General features: G+C 42.9%; 1 long non-coding RNA gene across 2 annotated transcripts; it reads right to left on the bottom strand.

Moving 5' to 3' along the window:
- Positions 1-3,090: 3,090 nt before the first annotated feature.
- Positions 3,091-7,134, bottom strand: LOC115161237 (uncharacterized). Of its 2 annotated transcripts, XR_003869223.1 has the most exons (4): positions 6,973-7,134; positions 6,428-6,733; positions 6,191-6,333; positions 3,091-5,854 (listed from the first exon to the last, which is right to left on the bottom strand). It is a non-coding gene; the product is annotated as an uncharacterized LOC115161237 (long non-coding RNA). The 2 variants fall into 2 exon arrangements; XR_003869222.1 differs by having other exon boundaries at positions 3,091-6,333.
- Between the last annotated feature and the right edge of the window lie 933 nt (positions 7,135-8,067).

The following is an 8,067-nucleotide window of genomic DNA, read 5'->3' as shown; positions in this document are numbered from 1 at the left end:
TCTGCTAGATCGCAATCAATAAGCTAACATTATTGCTAGCTAGCTTTCATCTTGTACTGTACCTGATTGTAATTTTAGTATTTAGTGGACAGCAGTGTTATAGGACGATATTGCCTGGAATTTTAACGTCCTTACTGTAGACTGTGGACAGTGAGCGACAGACATGCTGTCTTTCGTCTCATGTTAATTTTCTTTATGTACAGTTGAAGTCGGAAGTTTACATACACTTAGGTTGGAGTCATTAAAACTCGTTTTTCAACCACTCCACAAATGTATTGTTAACAAACTATAGTTTTGGCAAGTCGGTTAGGACATCTACTTTGTGTTTGACACAAGTCATTTTTCCAACAATTGTTTACAGACAGATTATTTCACTTATAATTCACTGTATCACAATTCCAGTGGGTCAGAAGTTTACATACACTAAGTTGACTGTGCCTTTAAACAGCTTGAAAAATTCCAGAAAATGATATCATGGCTTTAGAAGCTTCTGATAGGCTAATTAACATCCTTTGAGTTAATTGAAGGTGTACCTGTGGATGTATTTCAAGGCCTGCCTTCAAACTCAATGCCTCTTTGCTTGACATCATGGGAAAATCAAAAGAAATCAGCCAAGACCTCAGAAAAAAAATTGTAGACCTCCGCAAGTCTGGATCATCCTTGGGAGCAATTTCCAAATGCCTGAAGGTACCACTTTCATCTGTACAAACAATAGTACGCAAGTATAAACACCATGGGACCATGCAGCTGTCATACCGCTAAGGAAGGAGATGCGTTCTGTCTCCTAGAGATGAACAGTGCAAATCAATCCCAGAACTACAGCAAAGGACCTTGAAGATGCTGGAGGAAATCAGGTACAAAAGTATCTATATCCCCAGTAAAACGAGTCCTATATCGACATAACCTGAAAGGCCGCTCAACAAGGAAGAAGCCACTGCTCCAAAACCACCATAAAAAAGCCAGACTACGGTTTGCAACTGCACATGGGGACAAAGATCGTACTTTTTGGAGAAATGTCCTCTGGTCTGATGAAAGAAAAATAGAACTGTTTGGCCATAATGACCATCGTTATGTTTAGAGGAAAAAGGGGGAGGTTGCAAGCCAAAGAACACCATCCCAACCGTGAAGCACGGGGGTGGCAGCATCATGTTGTGGGGGTGCTTTGCTGCAGGAGGGACTGGTGTACTTCACAAAATAGATGGCATCATGAGACAGGAAAATTATGTGGATATATTGAAGCAACATCTCACGACATCAGTCAGGAAGTTAAAGCTTTGTCGCAAATGGGTCTTCCAAATGGACAATGACCCCAAGCATACTTCCAAAGTTGTGGTCAAGGTATCGGAGTGGCCATCACAAAGCCCTGAACTCAATCCTATAGAAAATTTGTGGGCAGAACTGAAAAAGTTTGTGCGAGCAAGGAGGCCTACAAACCCGACTCAGTTACCAGCTCTGTCAGGAGGAATGGGCCAACATTCACCCAATTTGTTGTGGGAAGCTTGTTTGACCCAAGTTAAACAATTTAGAAGGCAATGCTACCAAATACTAATTGAGTGTATGTAAACTTCTGACCCACTGGGAATGTGATGAAAGAAATAAAAGCTGAAATAAATCATTCTCTCAACTATTATTCTGACATTTCACATTCTTAAAAAAAAGTGGTGATCCTAACTGACCTAAGACAGGGGATTTTTACTAGGATTAAATGTCAGGAATTGTGAAAAACTGAGTTTAAATGTATTTGGCTAAGGTGTATGTAAACTTCCGACTTCAACTGTAGGTGAACCTGTGGGCATTGTCAGACAATGCCAACTGAGGTGGGGAATGTCTGCTGCCAGGAGATTCCACAGGTTTTTGTAGGATGCTTTGTAGTTCATTGTAAGAGATACTTTATCAGTGTTACCATGCAATATTACAGCATCTTTTACTACAATAGGTTATCAGAAGATGTGGGTTGTTGCCTCCAGAAGAACCATGCCATTGCATGGCAGATCACCCTGGTCTTGTGACATTCTGTGTCAATGGGTATGCATTACAACATGCCATAAATATATACAGGGCAGATGATTGAGAACTGCATCTGTGAGGACTGAATACGTTAGTATAATGAATGTATTGAATGGAATAAAAGATTTATATGGTAAACGTTATAATGTTTTTGTGTTTTTGTTGCATCCAAGATCTTCGATGTAACTAAATGAACAGATTGTTCACATAACTTTATCTTAGAGGACCGAGTAAGCAAGAATAGTCAATGTAATAAATCTAGAATAAAATATTGATCTTATGGTAAAAGTAATCATTTGTTGTTTGCAGTGGTGTAAAAATTAAGTAAAAATGCTTTAAAGTACTACTTATGTAGTTTTTCGGGGTATCTGTACTTTACATTACTATATATTCTGTTGACAACTTTTAATTTTACTTCACTACATTTGTCCATACATTTTCCCTGATACCCAAAAGCTTAGCAGGACATGAAAATGGTCCAATTCCCTCACTTATCAACAGAACATCTCTGGTCACCCTACTGCCTCTGATCTGGCTGACTCACTAAACACACACGCTTCGTTTGGAAATTATGTCTGAGTGTTGGAGTGTGCCACTTGCTATCCGTACATCAAAATAACAAGAAAATGGTGCTGTCTGGTTTGCTTAATATAAGGAACTTGAAATGATTTATTCCTTTACATTTGATACTTAATTTTATTTTAGAAATTACATTTCCTTTTGATACTTAAGTATATTTAAAAAACCCAAATACTTTTAGACTTTTACTCAAGTAGAATTTTACTGGGTGACTCACTTTTACTTGAGTCATTTTCTATTATGGGATCTTTACTCTTAATCAACTATGACAATTGAGTACTTTTTCCACCACTTGTAGTTTGGTCCCGTGTGGTCCCGTGTGGCTCAGTTGGTAGAGCATGGTGTTTGCAACGCCAGGATTGTGGGTTCGATTCCCATGGGGGACCAGTACGGGGGAAAAAAGTATGAAATGTATGCATTCACTACTGTAAGTGACTAAAATGTAAATGTAAAGTCTATTTTATAGTCATGTAATGGACAGGTTCTTCACATAATGAGTGAAAACAAGGTACAATGAGTCTTTATTTTTCACAAGTTAGCATGTTGTACTGTATGGACAGATGTTGGGGGATCAGGTTTAGCAGGTGGTAATGCATGGACAGATGTTGGGGGATCAGGTTTTAGCAGGTGGTAATGCATGGACAGATGTTGGGGGATCAGGTTTTAGCAGGTGGTAATGTATAGACAGATGTTGGGGGATCAGGTTTTAGCAGTTGGTAATGCATGGACAGATGTTGGAGATCAGGTTTTACCAGGTGGTAATGCATGGACAGATGTTGTGGATCAGGTTTTAGCAGGTGGTAATGCATGGACAGATGTTGGGGGATCAGGTTTTAGCAGGTGGTAATGTATAGACAGATGTTGGGGGATCAGGTTTTAGCAGTTGGTAATGCATGGACAGATGTTGGAGATCAGGTTTTACCAGGTGGTAATGCATGGACAGATGTTGGGGATCAGGTTTTACCAGGTGGTAATGCATGGACAGATGTTGTGGATCAGGTTTTAGCAGGTGGTAATGCATGGACAGATGTTGGGGGATCAGGTTTTAGCAGGTGGTAATGCATGGACAGATGTTGGGGGATCAGGTTTTAGCAGGTGGTAATGTATGGACAGATGTTGGGGGATCAGGTTTTAGCAGGTGGTAATGTATAGACAGATGTTGGGGGATCAGGTTTAGCAGGTGGTAATGCATGGACAGATGTTGGGGGATCAGGTTTAGCAGGTGGTAATGCATGGACAGATGTTGGGGGATCAGGTTTTAGCAGGTGGTAATGCATGGACAGATGTTGGGGGATCAGGTTTTAGCAGGTGGTAATGTATAGACAGATGTTGGGGGATCAGGTTTAGCAGGTGGTAATGCATGGACAGATGTTGGGGGATCAGGTTTAGCAGGTGGTAATGCATGGACAGATGTTGGGGGATCAGGTTTTAGCAGGTGGTAATGCATGGACAGATGTTGTGGATCAGGTTTAGCAGGTGGTAATGCATGGACAGATGTTGGGGGATCAGGTTTTAGCAGGTGGTAATGTATAGACAGATGTTGGGGGATCAGGTTTAGCAGGTGGTAATGCATGGACAGATGTTGGGGATCAGGTTTTAGCAGGTGGTAATGCATGGACAGATGTTGGGGGATCAGGTTTTAGCAGGTGGTAATGTATAGACAGATGTTGGGGGATCAGGTTTAGCAGGTGGTAATGCATGGACAGATGTTGGGGTATCAGGTTTTACCAGGTGGTAATGCATGGACAGATGTTGGTGGATCAGGTTTTAGCAGGTGGTACTGTATGAACAGACTGTCCAAGTTGACCATGGACGCTGCTGTGGGGTACAGGATATCCTTTGGTGTCTGACCAGTACGAGTGCTGGGAGAGAGATAGGCACTCAATTCTGACAGGCTCTGTGTTGAGAGGGGAGGGATCACATGAGTTAAAAAATGGGGGGGATGGGACAAGGTCAGGAAGTAGCCGTGCAAGACAGGCTCGTCATGGATGGAGCGTGTTGGAGAAGAGCTCAACTCTTCCGCTGAGGGCAGGACAGGAATTGACTGGAAACAAAAAAACAAGTGCACAACACAGTTAGACCAAGAGCTATGCATGAATGACTTAGACCAAGCGCTATGCATGAATGAAGACCAAGCAGAGAGTGAAATAGATGTATATGACATATTCATTTAGTTGCTGGTTTACTATGGTATTTATCCAAACATCAGTGTTTGGACTGTGTTGGGAAGAGATCAGGAAACGACAGGACAGGGGTTGATGTCTTTGGAGGCTTGACATCAGGACACGACAGGGGTTGATGTCTTCAGTGGCTTGACTTCAGGACAGGACAGGGGTTGATGTCTTCAGAGGCTTGACTTCAGGACTCCGCAGGACAGGGGTTGATGTCTTCAGAGGCTTGACTTCAGGACTCCGTAGGACAGGGGTTGATGTCTTCAGAGGCTTGACTTCACGACAAGACAGGGGTTGATGTCTTTAGTGGCTTGACTTCAGGACTCCGCAGGACAGGGGTTGATGTCTTTAGTGGCTTGACTTCAGGACACGACAAGACAGGGGTTGATGTCTTTAGTGGCTTGACTTCAGGACAGGACAGGGGTTGATGTCTTCAGAGGCTTGACTTCACGACAAGACAGGGGTTGATGTCTTTAGTGGCTTGACTTCAGGACTCCGCAGGACAGGGGTTGATGTCTTCAGAGGCTTGACTTCAGGACACAGGCTCATCATGGATGGAGGGTGTTGGAGAAGAGCTCAACTTTTCTGCTGAGGGCAAGACAGGATTTGACTGGGAACACAAAACAACTATGAATTAATGACTTAGTCCAAGCAAAGAGTACAATCTCATTGATGTGTAATAATGTGATTGTGTTAGTGAATTTCATTTACTGTTCATATAGTAATGAAATCAAATTCACAGGGCTTGGAGAGGAAACATTCAATGCTCCAGTGGATGAGGGCACATGGGACATGGCTTCAGTTCATGTCAGGAGAGAGTTGACACTGGTAGTGGAGTGGTCATCACCTCTTAAATCAGGGAACATAAGGAGTCTTAGCTGTAAACACAAACAGCAGATACATGGAGCTACACATGAATCAGAACTGAAAATGGGATCTAGTCTACATACAGTAATGAGAAAGCTTCAGTTCTTCAGAGGGCAGGAGACCAGGGGCTTCTTTTTGCCGATATTGTGATTGAGTAATAACTTTACTGTTCATGCCATGAGTGTTGATGAGGGATTAGTCTGTCTTCCTCTCCTCACCTACACACTGATCTGATAACACATGGGAAGGATAAAGCAAAAGTAACTATGCCTTGAATGTTTTATCTTTCAACAGTCAAATACCTTCATATCCTGTATCACTACTGATACCTTCATATCCTGTATCACTACTGATACCTTCATATCCTGTATCACTACTGATACCTTCATATCCTGTATCACTACTGATTGGGGAAGGAGACAAGAAGAGGATGGCACTTTAGACTGTTGAGCCAGAGAACTGAGCATACTGTAGTCAAAACATGGCTTTGGTCATAACATTACACAAAATATATAATAGAAAAACAGTTTCTTGAGAGGTTGAATGTTGTGTGAATGAGTACTCACTTCATGGATCATGCCAGGAGAGTTGAAGAGGAATCAAGCTGTCCTACTTAAACGAGGAAGTTACTGTGGGGTCCAGGACAGCCTCTGGCATCAGACAGGATTGAGGGCAGGTGGAACCAAAGTTTTCCCACACTGGTGCACATCTATCAAGGAGTTATACATGTACCACAGGGTAAATTTTCATGTAGAGATTATCCTAAATGAACATGAAATGGAGAATATTACTGAACAACTCACTTGTAAGGATCACATTGCAAGAAGTGGCTGTTTGTGCGTGGGTGGAACGCTGGAATTCTGGTGGCAGGCAAGTGGCGTACTGGTGGTAGGCAGGTGGCGTACTGGCAGTGCTGATGGGGTGCTGGCAGTGCTGATGGCGTACTGGTGGTAGGCAGGTGGCGTACTGGCAGTGCTGATGGGGTGCTGGCAGTGCTGATGGCGTACTGGTGGTAGGCAGGTGGCGTACTGGCAGTGCTGATGGCGTACTGGTGGTAGGCAGGTGACCTACTGGCAGTGCTGATGGCGTACTGGTGGTTCTGGTGGCAGCTGAGAACATTTAGATGAAACATCAAATTACATCACTACCTCATCTTACGTCTTATTTTCAGAACAGTATTACATATCACATATGACATGGAGATCTACATTTTTTACCCAAGATCTTGTTTTGATGACGGATAATAAAAATATATTTTGCAGTCGTGTCAGGTATAAATGGCCTATCAGAGCTTTGTGTGCTAGTGCTGGGGGTTGCTGTGCAGGAGGAACAGGGTGGTGATACCTACATGTGTCATGCTCCGGATCCACCAGCAGCTACCCAACGCTGAAGAAGTCTACATAGGATTCAGACCCCCCCTTGATTGAATCTGGATTTTCTCTCAACCTCTTCAGCTTTTGGTGGCGTTTCAAACCGTGCATTCAGGTTCTCAGGGATGGACATCTGCTGGAGCTTAAAAAGTATTTTTGAGGCAGTTATTGTCCTTCCTCTCACTGTACTTCCTGTTTTCTATTTCCTGTTCCTGACTCCTCCTGGCAGCATGGCTTTTTCTCAATTGCATAATCCTCACGTCCTCTCTCCTTGCCTCTTTGTCAAAACCCATTGGAGGAGAAGGTCATAGGGGCGGGGCATCTAGCTTACTCACCCAATGGGTTTTGAGAAGGAGACGGGGAGAGAGGGCGTGAGGATTCAACCTGTTCTCAGAGCATTCCGTATTATTCTGTACTCCATTTAGTATGATATATTATGTTTCGTATAGACGTACACTACCATTCAAAAGTTTGGGGTCACTTAGAAATGTCCTTGTTTTCCATGAAAACATACATGAAATGAGTTGCAAAATGAATAGGAAATATAGTCAAGACGTTGACAAGGTTATAAATAATGATTTTAATTGAAATAATAATTGTGTCCTTCAAACTTTGCTTTCGCCAAAGAATCCTCCATTTGCAGCAATTACAGCCTTGCAGACCTTTGGCATTCTAGTTGTCAATTTGTTGAGGTAATCTGAAGAGATTTCACCCCATGCTTCCTGAAGCACCTCCCACAAGCTGGATTGGCTTGATGGGCACTTCTTACGTACCATACGGTCAAGCTGCTCCCACAACAGCTCAATAGGGTTGAGATCCGGTGACTGTGCTGGCCACTCCATTATAGACAGAATACCAGCTGACTGCTTCTTCCCTAAATAGTTCTTGCATAGTTTGGAGCCGTGCTTGGGGTCATTGTCCTGTTGTAGGAGGAAATTGGCTCCAATTAAGCGCCGTCCACAGGGTATGGCATGGTGTTGCAAAATGGAGTGATAGCTTTCCTTCTTCAAGATCCCTTTTACCCTGTACAAATCTCCCACTTTACCACCACCAAAGCACCCCCAGAGCATCAC

Source organism: Salmo trutta, chromosome 24 (genome assembly GCF_901001165.1).
Source record: "Salmo trutta chromosome 24, fSalTru1.1, whole genome shotgun sequence".
Classification (NCBI taxonomy): Eukaryota; Metazoa; Chordata; class Actinopteri; order Salmoniformes; family Salmonidae; genus Salmo; species Salmo trutta.
Note: the sequence above shows the minus strand (reverse complement) of the source record. Positions and strands in the feature narration are given on the sequence as shown.